The sequence below is a fragment of the Macrotis lagotis genome, chromosome 8, assembly GCF_037893015.1.
Source record: "Macrotis lagotis isolate mMagLag1 chromosome 8, bilby.v1.9.chrom.fasta, whole genome shotgun sequence".
Taxonomy (NCBI): Eukaryota; Metazoa; Chordata; class Mammalia; order Peramelemorphia; family Peramelidae; genus Macrotis; species Macrotis lagotis.
In genome coordinates this window covers 36,508,564-36,528,138 of record NC_133665.1, presented here as the reverse complement: position 1 = coordinate 36,528,138, position 19,575 = coordinate 36,508,564, and the positions used below count along the sequence as shown (strand labels likewise).

Below are 19,575 nucleotides of genomic sequence, written 5' to 3'. Positions count from 1 at the left end.
AGACACTTAATAATTACCTAGTTGTGTGGCCTTGGGTAAGCCACTTAACCCCATTTGCCTTACAAAAGCCTAAAAAAAAAAGTTAAAGTAGATGAGGAATATTAAGGATATTGAAGGGGGGGGAGTTTTTTTTTAACTGTATGGGAAAAAAGGAAAAATAATAATAATGAAGTTGTGTGTAATGGATGGCATGATATTTTCAGACAAAGACAAAAGACAGAGCTAACCTATTCTTGCTTTGTTTGCTGATAGAATGTAAGTTCCTTAAGGGCAGCAACGACTTCATTTTTATCTTTATATCCTCAGTGCCTAACAAAACATTGAACATTTAGTAGATGCTTAATAAATGCTTATTGATTGATTTATTCTGCTTATTCTTCCAAAGAGAAATATATATAAATCAAGTGTGAAAGTTTAACCAAAGATACCCAAGGAGAGAAGAGGATACCTTGCTATCCTTGACAGGGTCAACAGACCAATATTTATTATGTTCCAGAGTATTAAAAACTGCAGAGTGATTGCCAGATTACTATCATCATTACAAGATCATAGAGAGTGGGGAAAATGCCACAAGATCAGAAAAAGTAAAAACCATCCTGACTTTCCAGAAAGAAAATTAATTATAGTCTGCAAAATATGGAATGATGAGCTTGTCTTCAGTTTCAACTCCAATTAGAAAACATACCACCAAAGAGATGATTACTGAGCAACTAGAAAAATGAAGCAGGATGCACACAGTGTCCATATGATTTTATCAAGAACAGATCATGCCAGATTATTCCCATTTATGATGAAATCACAAGACTAGTATATTAGATAAATCTAATTGATATGATCTTCATTGATGTTAGAAAAAGAATTCACAGAGCATGTTACTTTCATAGACAGGATGAAGAGGGGTGGGCTAGGTGAAAATGCAATTGAATGGATTTAGAATCATAATAATGATTCTAGATAATATTTATATATAACTTTGATTTTTTCAAAGTATTTTACATTTAACTCATTTTGTCCTCATAACGATCTTGAGATGTAGGTGTTATCACCATTTAACAGGTGATGAAATTGAGATACAATGGGGTTAAGCAAATTGCCTAGGGACACATAGCTTGTAAGTATCTAAGGCAAGATTTGAACTTGTCTTCCTGACTCCAAGTCCTGTGCCTTATCCAGCAAATCACCTAGTCACCTAGAACCAAGAGCAGCTATTGACTCAATTTCAAATAGAAGATAAGTCTTTCACAGAATACTCAAGGTCATGCTATTAGACCTTTGTTGTTTAATATACATAATACATTTATATGTTTATATATGTGTATTTTTATTGATGAGTTGAATGAATTCAATCTAAACCAATTGGTAGTTATTAAACAATAGTTACTAAATACCAGGGATGGCTAAGTTCTAGGGGTGCAAAGGGAAAAACTTGCATTCTAATAAATGACTAAGAGGCATATTCATCAAATTTAAAGTGGAAAGAAAAACATAGTGGGATTTCTAGTATATTCATTGATCATCAGGGTCTAAAAATATATCATTAGACTAAAAATATATCATTAATCTAGGGAGGAAATTAAACTGAATTGGCATAAATGCAAAGTCCTATGTTAAGATTTAAAAAATCAATTTCACAAAAAGATGGCCTAAGGTATAGTTAGACTTCAAATCATCTGAAAAAGTTCTAGAGATCTTAGTTGACTACATGTTCAAAATGAGTCAACAGTATAGTATGACAGGCAAAGAATAATTCAATATTAGGCTATATGATAAGAGGAACAGAATCCAAAAGAGGCAAATAATAGTCCTGCTATACTTTGCCCAGGTCAGAACATATATAAAATAATGTCTTCAGTTCTAGGAATTATTATTGTGAAGGACTTTACAAAGCTAAAAAGAATATCAAGGAAGTTGACCAGGATTATAAGGGACCTCAAGATCAAGGCTTACAAAGATAATTGAAGGTACTTGAAATGTTTAACCTAAAGAAGAGAATGTCTAGTCAGTCAGCACCTGATACTTGTTTTCAAATCTATGGAGTTGTCATGCAGAAAGAGAAGTCCTGTTCCATGTGGTTCCATAGGGCAGAACTAGGCACAATAGATGAAAGGTAAGGAGAGGTAGATTTACACTCAATATAAGAAAAAATTTAATAAAAATTAGAGAAAATTATGTAGTCATCTGACTGGATTTGTGTTGCATAATATCAACTAGGACCTCACTGTTCCTGGAATTTTAATATGCACATAGTGTCCATATGATTTTCTCAAGAACAGATCATGCCAGATTAATCTCATTTCCATCTATGACAAAAAAATCACAAGACTAGAATTTTAATATAGCTCTCTTATCAACTTCCACTCTCCACAGAGGCTCTTCCAAACCTTTTCTTCCATCCCTAAACCATCTGTGACTCCCTCTCTCTCTCTCCATCTGAGTATTTTATAGAAAGAATTGAGGAATTCCCAATGAACGTCCTCTTCTTCACTCTTCATTAAATTCTATCATTCTGGTGCCTCCTGCCACTATCTCCTTCACCTCTGTCTCACCTGATGAAATGATCTTATTCCTTACCAAGGCTAATCCTTCTATTTGTTCAAGCATTCCTATTCCATTCCATCTCTTTCAACAGATTATTCCCTCGGTCACCCTAACATTTTCACTTAATTTCAATCTTTCCCTCTTTACTGGCTAATTGCCCACAAACATGCCCATGTCCCCCTACCTTAAAAACATGTTCACTCAGTTTTTCCATCCTTCCTATCATTCTAGATCAATTCTATTCTTTCTAGCTAAATTCTCCAAAATGGACATCTATAATATTTACCTCTCTTCGTAACTCCTTAGAATCTGGTTTCCAACTTTATCATTTCTTCAAAATTTCTCTCTCTAAAGTTATTAATGATCTCTCATTTGCTAATTCCAATAGCTTTTCTCAATCCTCATTCTCTTTGACCTCTCTGCAGTCTTCAAAGCTGTTGATCCCTCTCTCCTCCTTCATACTCTCCCTTGGTTTTCTTTCTATCCATCTGACCAATACTTTGACTCTTTTGCTGGATTGACCTCCAAATCACACTCTCTATCAGTGTCCCTTAGGGTTCTGACTTGGACCCTTTTCCCCTCTATATTAATTTACATGGTGATCTTTTCATCTTCCATAGATTTAATTTCCAAATCTATGCTCATGATTCTCAAATCTACCCTATATTCTCCTGATCTCCAATCTCATGTCTCCAACTTCCTTTAGTCATCTTAAACTGGATGTCCAATATTGTCCACATTAGGACCTCAATGTGTCTAAAACAGAACTTATTATCTTTCCCCTTAAACCTTTGCATCTTCTACCTGCCCTATTACAGAGGGCAATACCATTCTCCCAATCCCTAAAGGCCCACAATCTGGGAATCATATGGACTCTCCACTGTTGCCCCCCCTTAACCTTTTCAATATCATTTAGATATACCTCTTTCTGTTCTCTGTTCTATCACTCTAGTGCAGGCTCTCATCACCTCCCGTTTGCATTATTCCATTAGTGGGTCTTACTTGCCTTAAATCTGCCCCAGCTCCAATCTGTCCCCTATTCAGTCACTAAAATGAATTTCCTAAAGTGCAGGTTCAATCATGTCAACTCCATCCCTGCCACATTCAATAGACCTCAATAGTTTCCTTTTGCCCCCAGGGTCAAATTAAAAAAATGCTTTGCTTAGTATTCAAACTGTTTAGTAGAACTACAATTTCTTTATATTAGTCTTCTGACTTTTCAGTCTTCTTACCCCTTACTCCCCAACACTTACTCTTCAATTCAGTGACACTGACCTTCCGGCTGTTCCACAAGCAAGGCACTGGATCTCTTTGCTCTGGGAATTCTGTTTGGATGTCCCATATGCCCTCATGCATTGTTTGCTTTCCCTATTCTGCTCTGACTCCTGACCTTCCTGACTTCCTTTAAGTCCCAACTAAAATCCCACCTTCAACAAGAAACTTTTCCCAATTGCAATTTCCAGGGACTTCCCTCTGTTCATTATTTTCTATTTAACTGCCATATAGTTTGCTTTGTATATATTTGTTTTCTTACTATCTCCCTCATTATATTGATACATAAATTCCTTGAAGGCAGAGACTGTCTTTTGCTGCTTTTTGTAACCCTAGCTCTTAGCATAATGTCAGACACATAAAAGGCATGTAACAAATTTTGATTGATTGAGATTTCTAAAAGCAAAAAGTGAGGTAACTACTAGTCATCTCACTGAAGATCTCTGAACAAACATTGACTGAACACCAACTGATGATATTATTCAAAGATGAATTCTAAGGTCTCTTCTATGATTCTGTGAAAGCCTGCTTTGTAATACTAATAACAATACTAATACTTTTGTAATACTAATATCGAAATTGTATTTGGAGGTGTTTAAATGACTTTTATTTCCATTATCTTATATTCTTCCCTAGAAAACACTGAAGTTTTACTGCTTGTAAATCCTAGTAAAACAGCAGGAGAGGGGATAAGAATAGGATTAGAGAGAACAGATTTGAAACTCTCTCTGGTCTCATACTCTTCATCTCTACAATGTGTTGATTTGATCTTATATCTGAATATCAGTGATGCACTTGAGAAGCTCTACCCTACCTAATTTAGGGCTTGAAATTTACTTCTCTCAGAAACTATTCCTAAAAATTATTGTGTTACTCTTCCCATCATCTGCAGCAGAAGTAAATACATAAACTGAAATTATCTTAATCTTTGTCTTTTAGCTTCTGCTCCTAATGGGCACTATAATATAACATTATGACCAAGTATCCCTAGCAATTCTTATTACCTTTGGACATTTTATGAAAACCACACTCCCAATTCCTTTGTTTTCTTCTTCAAGGTGAACCTATGATCTATCCTTCCATAGAACTACAATTTCTTTATATTGTCTGGTTTCAATTCACATGGGAATAGCAGGTTTAATATGGTTCAGTTCTTCTGATAGCATATCAACTCAGTGTCATTGAACATTAATGATACTATTTACAAAGGTAACAGCTTCAACTTTACCTTCAAAAGATCTATGAATTTCAAAAACAGGAGGAAGAGAATGGAAGAATAAAAGAATATTCATCTTGGTTTTTATCATTTCTACTAAAAGTTTAAACATCAATCAGTTAACACAACAAGTAAGCCAATGTTATTTCCCTAGACAACAAACACATAATGTTTTTAGCAAAGTATGGTTTACTTTATGATAAAGAAGAGATATATGGAAACCATATGCAACACCAATTTGGAATACAAACTCATTTTTGAAATTCCATGGAAGAGGATTGCAAAATATTACAAGAAACAGTGCACCATAAAAGAACAAAAAGCTTCTCATAAGAACCAATTAAGCCATATCATCCCAAGAGTATTCATAAATTAAATCATCAGGAAGACAACAAATAGAGAGAAAATAGAACAGATGTCAGGATTTCTTTAACAATACATTTTTTTTAATACAAATGACAATACAACCCCCACATTTGGATACTAACACCTCAGTAACCACTATGCAGTGTGACAAAGCAGAAATAACACTCAAGATGAAATTTGAAAGAATTGTTATTCCATACCAAGTGTACACAGTGAAAATTCGTGCTTGGAATGGCACAACACTGAAAACATTAATGGACTTTTTGACACTATACCTGAAGAGAAATTACCAAAAGAAAGGGGGCAGGGGGAGGAGTCTGCATGTTACTGTGAGAATGACTTTTATCAGAGGTGTTAAACTCTGGGCTTAGAGGGCAGGGTGGCAAGTGACCCACAAAATCCCTAAGTACAACAGGAATCAAATTAAAATATAATTGGGAAATGTTTAACAAAATGAATAAAAGTATAAAACAATATAGATAATGTTAAATTTATGATTTTCTAAGTGTGTGCTGCCCAGGGGAATTCATTACTATGATTTGATTTGAACATGGTTTCTATATACATATAAGCAAAATATTCTCAATAAAGGTATGAAAAGTCAATAGACTCCTGTTTTGGGAAAAATACTCACAGCCTGCAATTCAGGATACAAATTAGAGAAAAAAAAACATAATTTCATCCATAATTACAAGTCTTAGCCTAGAGAAAATTTGGTTTGACCCAAAGAGAATACAAGTCTCTAAGGGGCAAATAGATTTTTTAGGGGGAAAAAAATATTTTTTACAAATCCCTATAGGATAGAGAAAGCAAATAATCAATCTGTTCTCCCAAAAGGTCTGCGACCTGAATGCACTAGGGTCAGTTTGTTGTGTTCCAGGAGAGGCAACCAATATTTTCTAATCTATTAATCTATCATCTGCCTCAGGTTGAGACAGTAGTTTCTATATTTTGTTTGAGCTTGCACGAGAAGTAAGAAAGAAGAAAACATCAACTTAGGAAGTGTATGTGACTGGTATTTTGCACTGAAATGAAGTTACTCTTGTCAAGAGAACCACTGCCACCACACTCTCCTTTAATAAGGCACTTCCCCTTACATATGATAACTCCTGAACTTCCTTGAAAATCCCTTTTAAAAAATGCAACTAAGGAGATAATCCTTTTCCACAAGCCTCTGATTCAAGAAAGGAATTAAAGTATGAGATGTAGTCTCACGAGTACTCAATCAAAATGAAAGAATTCCATATAGATAATGAAGTATTTCAAATGATTCCATTTTCAGTGACATTGGGCTGTCTGTATCAAATTTCAGAAAATCACAGTGCCTTCTCCATAACTTCTATGTGATTGTTCTGGAACTCCACAGGGAAAATAAAAAACAATGCTTCAATGGGTCTGTGATTTCCTAGTTGTGGCTATTCCCTTTAATGATACATGCCTACACACATCTTGCGTGACTCTTGTTCATATCCTCTCATAAGTTTAATATGATACAAGACTTACTTGAAATTTTTAGATAGCATGAAGATGAAAATGGACCATAAGAACTGTTTATTGGCTAGCTCTCATTTTTACCATATGTCTAGCATATCTTTTTAATCATATAATTTTCTGGAATCGTCTATACCACTTCATAATTCCTTGCTTATAATATGTTGAAATGGGTTCATAGCCATTTGGTGAGCTTCAATTTCAATTCTTCAAAGGTTGTGGTATTCAATAACTCACTGTCATATATCACAGAATAATAATAGTATTTAAAAGATGAGTTTCTCTTTCAGGGGAAAAAATGGAATTATTAAAAAGACAACTTAATTTTCTAGTCAGTCCAGTCTGTTTTACATCTCTTCATTACTGGATATAATTCATCATCTATAGTCTATCTAGCTATGTTCTTTTGTGGTTGCTATATTTCAGTCATTTTCTGTTTTATTCAATTCTTTGTGACCCCATGTATGGTTTTCTTGGTAAACAAGCTAGAATGACTTGTCCAGCTTTTTGTATATATGAGGAAAGTGAGACAAACAAGCTCAAGTGACTTGCCCAGGATCACACAACTAGTACGTGCCTGAAGCCAGATTTTAACTTACAAAGATGAGAAGATCACAAACATGGTCATCTTTCAAAGAATCATATGATTCTGGCCCTTGTTGGGGTAAAATTATTAAAAGTGTGTTTTGCTCTACCAGATCAAAAGTTTTTCGGGTTTTTTTATGGTCAGCCCTAAGTATAGAGGAATCTCATATTCTCTAAATCTTTCAGTAACTTTAGGGTAGTTAAGACCATAGTCTGCCATAGAATATCACTTACCCAAAAAAATTTCATATTCACTTCCAATGGCCTCATTAAAAACTACATAGATAATTTCCATAGCTACATTCCCAACATGGGAAGTGTTGGTTAAATGAAAGTGGAAATATGATTCAATAGTTATTGATGCCATTTTTGACTAATATTTCTTTGCATAAGGGAAGTGTATACATGTTTCTTCTTCTCCCCATACCCATTCTACACAAATTTCATTCCTTTAGAATTCTTAATAAGTCATTTCTCAATGCCTTCAATAATTTGTCACCACCACCATTCCCCAAAATAAATCTCATCACTCTACTTGTTCTAATGTAGTTATTTTCCTTATTTTTGCTTTCTTTGATATTAATTCTGTTTCCTCTATAAGCACTTTGTTCTCAGTGTGATAGAGTTCAGCTAGTGGTCCACTGTCCATTAGGTGAAGGGCTTGTTTTATCAATGCTTCCAAATCTTTTCTATTTTTTTTTATGTATCCTTCTTCCACATTCATCTTCAAATGCCCTGAGGATGATTTTGCTTAGTTTGCTTAGTCGGGTCTCTCACCAAATTATCTGTAAACTGTTTTACTCTCTTTCCTCTTCACTGATTCTTGCTATTTTATGAAATGATATAATTAAAATCTTTAATTGTTCCTAATCTGGGCTGTTCATAATCTTCTGAGTAAGATTTTATAGATAAGTTTATATTCTAAATCTCTCTATCAAGTAAGTCAATTGCTTGCTGAGTTAAGCACTATTTAGATGCTACAGGTCTTCTAGTTTGGACAATTGATTTATACTGGTTAAACATTTATGAAATTGTTATAATTTGTCAATGTCTTTTTCTCTATTCATTTCTCATTTCTTTGGCATCAATACCTTGTTTAAACAGATCAGGTTGGAAATATTTTAATTGCATGCCATATCTTTTTCTCATTTTTATTCTAGCTTTGTATTAATTTTGATCTTTAATGAGTTGAAGGCCTGACTGTACATGGACAGCTAACTCAAAAATGATTCCCAGGTCAGTAATAAGTCATTTTCTGTCTGTTAAAATAAAATAAAAATTTTTTTTGAGATGTTGAATCTTGTTTTTTTTTCCCCTTGAAGAAAGCATTTATGATGGATTGGTATTAGACTTCTAGATGGTTTGCAAGTCTAGGGTCTTCCCCATGCAGTATTCTTGTACCACATCTTTCAATCTTTGTGTTTGCCATCCTCCCATTTTCAATGAAGTCAGAAGGTTTCACATAATTTGTTTTGTTCAGAGGTTATTGTTATAATCTTCTTAGAGTTTCTCTACCTCCTCCCTTATTCTATAGACATTTATATATAAGCAGCAATAATTATCATGTTGATCTTTTTACATACACTTATTATGAATGCTTGCTTCGGCAGCATATATACTAAAATTGGAATGATACAGAGAAGATTAGCATGGCCCCTGTGCAAGGATGACATGCAAATTTGTGAAGCAAACACTTGTGAGTACTAAAAGATGGCAAATATCTATGAATAAATTTTTTCTGTGACCTTCAAATGCACAAAAAACCAACTCTGACAACTTTTTTAAAAAGTTATTTCTCTTGGATAAAACCCGATAGGCATCCTGCCATTTATTTGCAACCACTTCTCCATAATGGTTTTATCTATAACAAGAATTCAAATATTTATAACTATTCAATTCTTTCATTTACTATCAGACAAGGATTTTATATAGTGTACCAAAAGCTTAAGTTAATGCTTATGTACGTTCATGATTCATGATAATTCTAAAGTACTCTGCCTCTTATTCTGTAACCATTATTGCATAAGCAAAAGGTTGTATGTGGGGAAAAGGAGGGGGAGAATAGGATTAAGGACCATTTTATATTTTAATTTTTTTTACAAGTTTCTTTGACCAATGGATTTCTCACCAAAGGCCCACCCCCTTTTTGATGTATTGATGAATCTCTCTATACTTAATTAGGTCATTCTCCCAAAAGGAGACACAACCTGTCTGTTACCAGCCAGGGCTACACTTAAAGCCTTTCCAGAATCATAGAACTAGTCAGAGCTTGTACTCATTGTTATAGTCTTCTAGAACTCAAGATCACTTCTATGACACAATAAGAAATCAGAGTATGTGAAGTCCCCAAAGAGATCCATCTGTCTTTAGTTGGAGGGGAGGGAGAAAGATAAATGAAAGCTTCAAGTATTCCAGACTATTGGCAAGCAGTTGTATAAACCCAATTCAACAGTGCCTATATATAGAACAGGTACTGAGGATGGATAAAAAGCATTTATTTAGTGCCTATCATAGGTACTGAGACTACAAAACCAAAAGCATAGATACTGAGACTACAAAACTTATCCTTAAGAAACTTATATTTTAATGGAAAAGTCAATGGGAACATGTTGAAAATATATACAAAACACAAATAAATGTAATTATGAAATAATATACTACAGACAAAAAGGTAATTTTAGAGAGAAAGGAGCAGAATTGATTAGGAGAAAGAAGGCAGAAAAATTTGCATTTGGGACAGTATACAACGATTTTAAGTTATTGCCTAGTTGAAGGTGTGTGGTCATTTTTTTTAAGCATCATTGTCCTCCTGTTGCCACTGGGATTTTTGGAGTCACCAATTAAAGATAGAAATCAAGGGTTTTTGAAAAATGAAACTCTGAGATTTTAAAACTGCTCAGGATTTTATTACAAATTATTACAAAGTAAACAGCTTAAAACTTCCTCCCAGAGAGTCAATAAACACTTTTAGACAGGGTGAATAACAAAAAAGGTTAGGTGTGGTTGCTTGGGAGACTGAGACAGAGACTGCAACAGATAAAGAGAGGAAACAAGAAGGTCAGGGAGAGCTGACTGGGGCCCAGAGAGAGAGAGCACTGGCCCCAAGTGGAGGTCCAGTTACGGGCAAAAGAGGAAATCCCTCTCCCCTTACATGACCAAAACTGTGTAGACTGTTGGAAGCAGGGAGTTGGGAATGAAGATACAGGATTCAAATTTTACATTAAACAATGAAACAATTAGGACTCAATTTACATCTCAAGAGCAAAGAGCCTTCCTCCCTTTAACAAGATTTTAACAACATTAAAGATTACTAAACTTGCTTCTGATTATAATTTTTCTGTATTCATAATCACTCCTAGTGATATGGCTACAGAACTTGGTATACCATAGTCTCATAGTATAACAATCCATCGGTATTTATTAAGCACTTTCTTCATATTAGGCACAGTGCTAAGCACTGGTGATACAAAAAGAAGCAAAAGACAATTTCTGCCCTCAAGGAACTTATATCTCATTGAGAAGACAGGAAACTAACAAATACATAGAAAACAAGCTTTATACAGAATAAATAGGAAACAACAGAGTGAAAGAAGTGAAATTAAAAGGAGTTGAAAAGGTTTCCTGTAGAAGGTGACATTTTAGTTGGGACTTAAAGGAAGCCTGGGAGGTCAGTAATCAGTGGAGGAAGGACAGTAATTCAGGTGTGGGGACAGCCAGAAGACCTGGAGAGACAGAAGTGGGGAGGGGAGGGGAGGGGAGGGGAGGGGAGGGGAGGGGAGGGGAGGGGAGGGGAGGGGAGGGGAGGGGAGGGATGATCTTGTCTATGGAATAACTAAGAGGTCAGTGTCACTGGATGGAAAAATGTATGAAAAACAAAAAGAAGGAAGTGCAAGATTTAAAAGGCTGGGAATGCCAATTAAAGCATTCTGCATTTGATCCTGGAGGCAACAGGAAATTGTGGAATTTATTGAGGAGTAGGAGGGGGAATATAATTAGATTTTCAATTAAGGAAAATCACTTCAGTGGCTCAGTGAAAGATGGATTGGAGTAGGGAGAGACTTGAGGCAGTCAGATCCACCAGCAAGCTGTTGAGGCATGAGATGATGAGGTTCTGCCCAAGAGTGGTGTCAGAGTCAGAGGAGAAAAGAAGGTAGATCTGAGAGGTTTCCAAAGGTGAAATTGAGAGGTCTTTGCAACAGGTTAATTATTAGAGGTAAGAGACAATGAGGAATTAGGATGCCTCCTAGGATATGAGCCTGCCAGAGAGTGGTGTTGCTCTCTACAGAAATAGGGAAGGTAGGAGGTTTAGGTAGAAAGGGAGAGGATTTACAGGGAAAGATGATAAGTTCCATTTTAGACCTATTGATCTCATAGTAATAATAAAGTGTGTCCTTCATTTTTGAAGAAAACCATGACATCAGGGAGGTGATGCCATGACAAGCACATGAATTGGATTGGGTGGGGGGGTATGTTTAGTCACCAGCCTCACTTTCTCCTCCAGAGCTATCTGGGTCCAGTGGCCAGATATGAATCAGGAAAACTGGAGATGGCTCTGGATGTGAGGCAATCAGGGTTAAGTGACTTGCCCAAGGTCACACAGCTAGTAAGATGCTGGATTTGTACTCCCATCCTCCTGAATCCAAGGCCAGTGTTCTAGCAGCCCAATCTACCTGGATATCAGTTTGAGTTGTCTGAAACACTGTTGAAAATGCAAGGTTAGGAATCAGTAGAATTTGGGTCAGGATAGGTATATTTGAGAATCATGAGTGTAGAGATCCTAATTAAATCCACTGAAGCAATGAAATCAGCAAGTGAAGTAGCATAAAGGGAGAAGAAAAGAAGATTCAGGACAGAACCCTGAGGGATACTCAGTTAGGGAGTGTGATTTGTAGGGAATCCATTAAGGAGACAGAGAAGGATAGGTAGGAGGAAAACCAGGGCAGAGTTAGTGTCCTGAAAAACTTAGAAAGAAGAGAGTGTAAAAGAGGAGAGTGATCAACAATATCAAAAACAACAGCAGGGGGCGGCTAGGTGGCGCAGTCTATAGAGCAACGGCCCTGGAGTCAGGAGTACCTGAGTTCAAATCCAGCATTGATCAAATTGCAGTAATATACTCTGGGATAGAAACAAGTGACTCTAGTACTGGATAGTTTTCAAGAGTGGAAGACCTACAAAAAAAAAAGTGAGCAGAAGATGGGATTAAGGGGAAAGATATCATCAAGTTCACAAAAGTAGGCAGGCAATAGTTCATATATTAGACTTATCAACCTCTTATCTCATAAGCCATTGCTGAGGGCAATCTACAACCACATTCCTCATCCCAACTTCATTAACAGGAACATTCTCTACTTGTCCATCAGCTGTTGAACTATAAGCTTTGTCTGGCAGATTGGAGTCTTTATGCTGTGGAACATCAGGGAGAGATTTTTATTGGGTTTTTTGTTTGTTTGTTTCTGAAGGAATATGAAATAATGAGTTGATCTCTGTTTCAGTAATTATGTTGAAGTCTAACACGGAGGCTGTTCTCAATGAAACTGCCTTTCTCAGTCCTTTGATGGAAAAAAAATACATCTGGCTTCCATTTGAATGATGGGGGGCCACCACTGAGCAGCATTTTTTTGTTTTGTTTGTTCTATGTGTTTGAAAAAGTGTGTGTGTGTGTGTGTGTGTGTGTGTGTGTGTGTGTGTGTGTGTGTGTGTGTGTGTGCGAGCGCGCTTCAGCTGCTCCAACAGCTATTTGTTTCTGTAATTGTTCATCAAAGGCCTTAGGCAAGAAAGCTGTTATAATTGTACAATCCACCACACAGCAGAATCCCAGGCACAGTCCCCAGGAATCTCTGCAACCATTTGACAGAATTTCCCAGACTGGCTCTGGGTATTTCCCTGGCTCTCCTGGAGCAGACTCCCTACTGCAGATGGAAATTGAGAGCCAAATGAGACTCTAGGAACAACTGCAGGTCAGAACCTTCAGTCCATCAAGTGTCTGATCAGACACATATCAGGTGGTCTACCTATCACTGCTGTTGCTGTTTACATTTATGTAGCACTTAAATTGTGCCAGGCCACAATGTAAAGAAACTTTACAATTTTTATCTCATTTGATCCTTATAACAATCCTAGGTCCTATTAGCTCTAATTTACAAATAAGGAAACAAAAGTGGAAAAAACTTACATGATTTGCCCACAGTCACAAGGCTAATAAGTGTGTGAGGCAAGATTTAATCTCAATTCTTCCGGATTCCAGGCCTAACACTATCCCCTGGAATAAGGGGAAACTACCCATCTTCCCCCTGTTTGATTGCAGTCTTCCAGCTTGACCATTGGTAGTTAGATGGCACAGTGGACAGATTCTAGGCCTAGAATTAGGAAGAACTGAAATTAAATCTGGCCCCAAACATTACTAGTCATATGACTGTGGGCAAGTCACTTATCCCTATTTGCTTCAGTTAATCATATACAAAATGAGCTGGAAAAGGGAACAGTAGCCAATCTCTTCTAAGAAAACCCCAAATGGAACTATGAAGAGTCAGAAATAAATGAATAACTGAACAACAGCAACAGGGTTGACCATTAATTTACCATATGTTACCTACTATGAAGCTAGGACTGAGGGAGAAAGAGGTAGAAGAGGAAAGAAGGAAGTCAGATCTATCTGCACTTAAATTTTAATGCGCAGGTGTCACATTTTAGCAATTGAGAACTTTGGAATCTGGATTTTCAAATAAAAGGAGACATTAAGGTCATTTATCCCAACCCTCTCACATCCAGATGAAGAAATAAGCCTAGAGAGGTGATATGACTTGATTAAGGTGATATATATATATATATATATATATATATATATATATATATATAGTAATTAAATAGTAGAACCAAGATTCAAACCAAGGCCCTATAACTCTATATCTACCACTTTTTTTATGATACCATGCTAAAACCATCCTCACTTGATCTTCTTCACCTCCATGAGTCAAGATTTCCCTGGAGAGTGAGCCAAAGTGTAAGTAGAGGTTTTCTCTCTGGGCCCCACCTTTGAAAAAGTTCTCTGGGCGTAAATCTTAGAGTCATCTATTGCTAACTATAGTCACCTACACAAGAGTCAGCCCAAGAGAGTGGAATTTCTTCTCTTTACCAGCCAGGATTTCTGGCAAGTTATCACTCTAGAATCCTTTCCTTTTGCCACATCCTGAAAAAAATCAAAGAAAACTTAATGAATGTGCTTAAAATCACAAAACTGAAATCCTAAGAGCTGGTAAAAAATGTGGCCTTGGATTATAGTTCTGCTGAGACTGCCTGAGAATGCTATCCAGATTTTTGCAGCCAAGACTTCTAAGGGCTCTTCAGAGAATAGTCATGGTGATAGGAAGGGAGTAATGATATATGGAGGGCTTGCTGTGACACTTTTGTTAGAAGCATTTGTCATGAACCTAAGTCTCACATCTACTTTAGTGCTGTGTAAATTGGGCAATCTGGACTGTGGAAGAGGTTTATTATTCTACCTCCTCTTTCTAAAGTCTGCCAATTTGAGCAGCCAGATTCTAGTTTAATTCAAGAATCAATGGCAAATTTCTAAGTGATGCCCAAAATTAGGGCAGCTGGAAAATTATGAGTTGGAAATCAAGAGAATTGGCAATGAGTTATACCAATGAACTTTTAAAACAATGCTCTTGAATTTGGAAAACAGGGGAAAGGCAAACTCTGGACATTTCCTGTATTGTGGTGGGACTTATGCTTTGCCACTGGGAAAGGGTGAAAGATTTCAGAAAGAAGAGATTTGATAGTAAAACTCTTCTTTAGTCAGATTACTAATCTACACAGCACTAAAGTAGATGTGAAACCTGGGCTAATGACAAATGCTTCTAACAAACTTTTGAACCTCATCCTATTTAGAAGCCCTGTCTCTCTTTGGGCTTCTCAGGAAAGAGAAATATTGACCCATTTGTCTGAATAGTCTAAGTATTTTCTAAGCATAGGGAATGATTGGTTTCCTTCTTGACATTTTAGTTTATTGCAATTGACTCATTTTACCTATTATGTACTGAGCATGTTAAAGATGCTGCAGTGAGATCCTAGAAGACATCACAAAGCCATGATCTTGATCCAAATGACATTTTTAGTTTTTGTTTTCTCTAAGTAATATCTTCCAAACATAGAACATGCAAGGAAGACAACATGGTAGTTCTAATCAGATATGGATAGGCTCAAGACGTATGAACTGAGAGGCTGGTGAGAAAATTTCACACATCAGCTCCCATGTTTATGGGAGCCCTGGCTGGCTCAAAGCCATGCTAACAGTCCTTCATTTCCATAAGCATCAAATTTGTTACCATAATTACCATTATGATTATTTATTGAGCATTGACAGTGTTCACATAGAAAATGTTTTTTTTAAATAATTAACACTGTACTACAATGCAATTACTAAAATTTATCTTTTGAAACAGATCCAGAACAAGGGGGAAATTATTATTACTACGGAAAGAGTAGGCTATATTTAGGCTATATCATGTCATATGGGCACAAAAATTAATATTTTTATTGCCTTTTGCCAGAATTAAGTTTCTCATATGTAAGTCATAATAGGGTAGATGTAATTGACAGTTCTGCAATGTTAAAACACTTTGGGATTTTAATGTAATTTCTCTGAATCCAAATCCAGAAAACTTGGGTTCCTACCTCTATTACTACCTCTATAACTTGGGCAATTCACTTTATTTTTCTGGACTTCAGTTTTCTCGTTTAAAATATAAGGAGAATGAACTAGATGGCATCTAAAGTCCCTTCCAACTCTAGTATTGTGGGTCTGTGAACTAGGATTATCTATCTTAACAATAAATCAATTCATTTGTTTCTTTAGGTCCAATCAGTAAATTCAGTGATATTTTTTTAGACACTAAGTTCTCAATATCTTAAATTCTCAGTATCAAATACCAGTCATCTCTCCTACTTTTCCCTATCCCTATTTCTCAGTAAATTGAGATTAGGGCAAGGGCCAGTTAGTATGTTGTGTATGTTGTATGTTTTCTCTGATGTAAGAATCTGATGCCACTGTCATGTGATTTTTAACTTTTTTTTTTGCATTATTAAAGATGGTGTTGCTTTAAATCATCCACACTCTCTTGCCTAATTCCCTTGTGACCTTCATTGCAAGATGTCAGACTAGGGGTAAGGGTGCAGTCAACAGCTATGAACAAAGTTAAAACACCTTAACCATCACCTTCATTGGAGTTGCACCATGCTTTAACCCACTAAACTCATTTAATACAAAGCTCCATAATGTAGCCAAGGCCCAACCCCACTGCTGATACCACCACCTCAAAAAAACCCCAAAACCTTAATTATATCTCTGGGGAATAATTGTAAAGGGTTTGGGTTTTTGTTTTTGTTTTTTTTGGGGGGGGGGTTGGTAAATTGATACTTTCATTATATTTTTCTGTCAAAGAGTACCAAATCTTTTTTTTAAGACTTTTTAAAAATTTTATTTATTTAAGGCAATGGGGTTAAGCAACTTGTCCAACATCACACAGCTAGGCAATTATTAAGTGTCTGAGACTGAGTCCTCCTGACTCCAGAACTAGTGCTGCATCCAAGTACCAAATCTTAACCTAGTGATTGCCCTTAGACTCTGATATGCCTCTGGGCTCTGGGAAAGTTAAAATCTCTTCTTTCTTTAATATTCTAATCCTAATAAGAGGAATAAGAGTGAGGAATATTTTATTTCCCCTTTGCAGATGTAACAACTGAGGTCTCAAGAAAGATATCTCAACTAACTACTCCATAAACATACAAAGAACAAAGAGAAGAACCAAGAAGAGAGAAGAGTAATCTTTTCCCAGTTGTTTATTTGATTTTTTAAAATCCTTTCAGAACTTTTCTAAGAATTCTTCTGGGGGCAGCTAGGTGGCGCAGTGGAGTCAGTAATACCTGGGTTCAAATCCGGTCCCAGACACTTAATAATTACCTAGCTGTGTGGCCTTGGGCTAGCCACTTAACCCCATTTGCCTTGCAAAAACCTAAAAAAAAAAAAAAAAAAGAATTCTTCTGGACAGAAGACCAATTCATATTCTCCTCCAAAGCTGCCCTCCTTTTCTGAGGTAGTGTTTTGTCTATCCTCATATCTAAGGAAACTTTCAATAGACTCTGCTTTTCTCTGACTTTTCTTTTTCATTTTGGAATGTGTTAACTATCCCAAGGGTTTTGTGTTTGGGAGGGGCTGACTAATAGACCTTTGTATTGAGAGCTCTAGGCTTGCTTACTGGCCTGGGGCCTTAGATGTTAGGAACTCCAGAGGATTGCTCCCTGGACCAATCAGTAAGGAACTCCTGAGGCTCTCTCTCTCTGGACCATCTGCATCAGAGATGCAGTTGCCCATTCCTGGACCATTGGGAAAGGTGGGGTACACATGAGGTTATGTCTGGGCTGTTTGTACAGGAAGACCCAACCCTCCCTATTGGAAGCACCAGGAGCTCTGGGCTAAGAACACCAGGGACTTGCTGTCCATATTGGGTTGTCCAGACCAGTCACACTGGTTTGAATGGGGATCCTGGGCACCCTCACTGGAGCTCTCCCAGCTCTCCCATCACATAACCCAAAAGCTTCTATTCCCACAGCTGAGGTTCTCAGGTTAGTCCTCTGCTCATCCTGCCACCCTTCCCTGGGTCTCCTTTCTCTGCCCTGGTCACCCCCATGCCCCACCCCCAGGACAGACCTTGGTAGAAAATGTTCCATTCTGTTATGTGAGTTCTGATGTTCCAAAATCTATTAAGATGCTTGATTCATGTTGTTTCTCAGGGAAAACCAGGAGAGCTTTACAAAGTTCCTGACCTCTCTGCCATCTTGACTGGAAGTCCCTCAAAAAGAGTCTTATTAAGAACTTATTAAGAGTCTTATTCAGAATTAGTATCTTTTGACTGCTATCAGTCTATATTTGTCATTCAAAATTTAATCTACAAATGTGAAAATTGAGGCTGCCCTTTAGGTAATATATCCTAGAGCATTAGAATCTAGGGCCAAGTCAATGATTTTATCATGTCATACAGGGTCCACTTGAAACTTTTTCAGACAATATGAATAAGGCAGGGTGCTAGGTACTAGATATATGTAAAGTTAAAATAAAAAGCAGTCCTGATATTGGAAGTCAGAGAAAGGGGCACCACAACAGTTTTAAGAGGAATCAGAAGAAAGTTTAAGTAACTTCTTTGGCTTCGCCATCCAGATTCTATCTTCTTATTCCAAACTTGAAAGATGACTGTGACATCTTGATCTATGGCACCCTAAGTGAATATACACTAGTACAGAGCATAAGCAGCAGTTAAAAGGAGTCATTCGATCTCATTTCCTAACTGACAGCTTCAAAATCAGATGGGCCACATTTCCTACCATCCCCCCAAAGCTACATAAATCTTTATAGAGTAGGGCTGTAAAGGAGCCAAATATTGGAAAGCTGAAAAACCTAATATCCCCATCGATTGCCCCTGTGTAGCTCAATGGCATTTCTCTGAATTCTTCAGGATCATCTTGGTTTTGCTGTAATAGCTCTCCACTTTGGACCCTGAAAGGCAGAGGGCGATGAAATGTTTGCACCAGGTCCCTCCATCTCCCTGACTGGTGTCAGAAACACAAAATAAATGTTCGGGAGAACTGTATTCTCTTCTATATGCTTCAATGCTCAGCATCAAATATTTTCCACTTGCCTCCTTCAATATAGCCCCAGATTTAATACATCTAACAATACATCCAAGGAGGAGTTGGAGGCACAGGGTGAGAAGGGGAGTAGGGAGGTGGGAGGAGGGCAAGTGCTAAAAGAAGAAATGCTACATTGGTTTTAGTATCATAAATGTCTTTGTCTTTGTATAAAAGAGAAGAAAATAAACCTTTAAGAAAGAAAAAAATACTTTACTTAAAAGAGTGTTAACGGTATCCCTTTCTTCTGGTTGCTTGCATAAAATTCAAAGTGTTTGCCTTCTCTCTCCTTGACTGATCACAGATGAAAAAAATGAGTTATGTATTTTTAAAAAATCTCAGAGAATAGAAACAGTCACTGGTCACAGTCAGTGACTCCTAGCTCTGGCATTTGCAGTCAAAGGCTGAGTCACAAGGTCCCCACC

General features: G+C 36.8%; 1 long non-coding RNA gene and 1 other non-coding gene across 2 annotated transcripts in view; both read left to right on the top strand.

Moving 5' to 3' along the window:
- Positions 1-8,703, top strand: part of LOC141494979 (uncharacterized) — a 56,738-nt gene extending 48,035 nt beyond the window's left edge. Inside the window, exon 3 of the long non-coding RNA XR_012470606.1 lies at positions 8,629-8,703. This is a non-coding gene — a long non-coding RNA (uncharacterized LOC141494979). The remainder of the gene's footprint in view (positions 1-8,628) is intronic.
- Positions 8,704-9,062: 359 nt separating this feature from the next.
- LOC141496755 (U6 spliceosomal RNA) lies at positions 9,063-9,166 on the top strand. Its single transcript, XR_012471152.1, has one exon. It is a non-coding gene; the product is annotated as a U6 spliceosomal RNA (small nuclear RNA).
- The last annotated feature ends 10,409 nt before the right edge of the window (positions 9,167-19,575 follow it).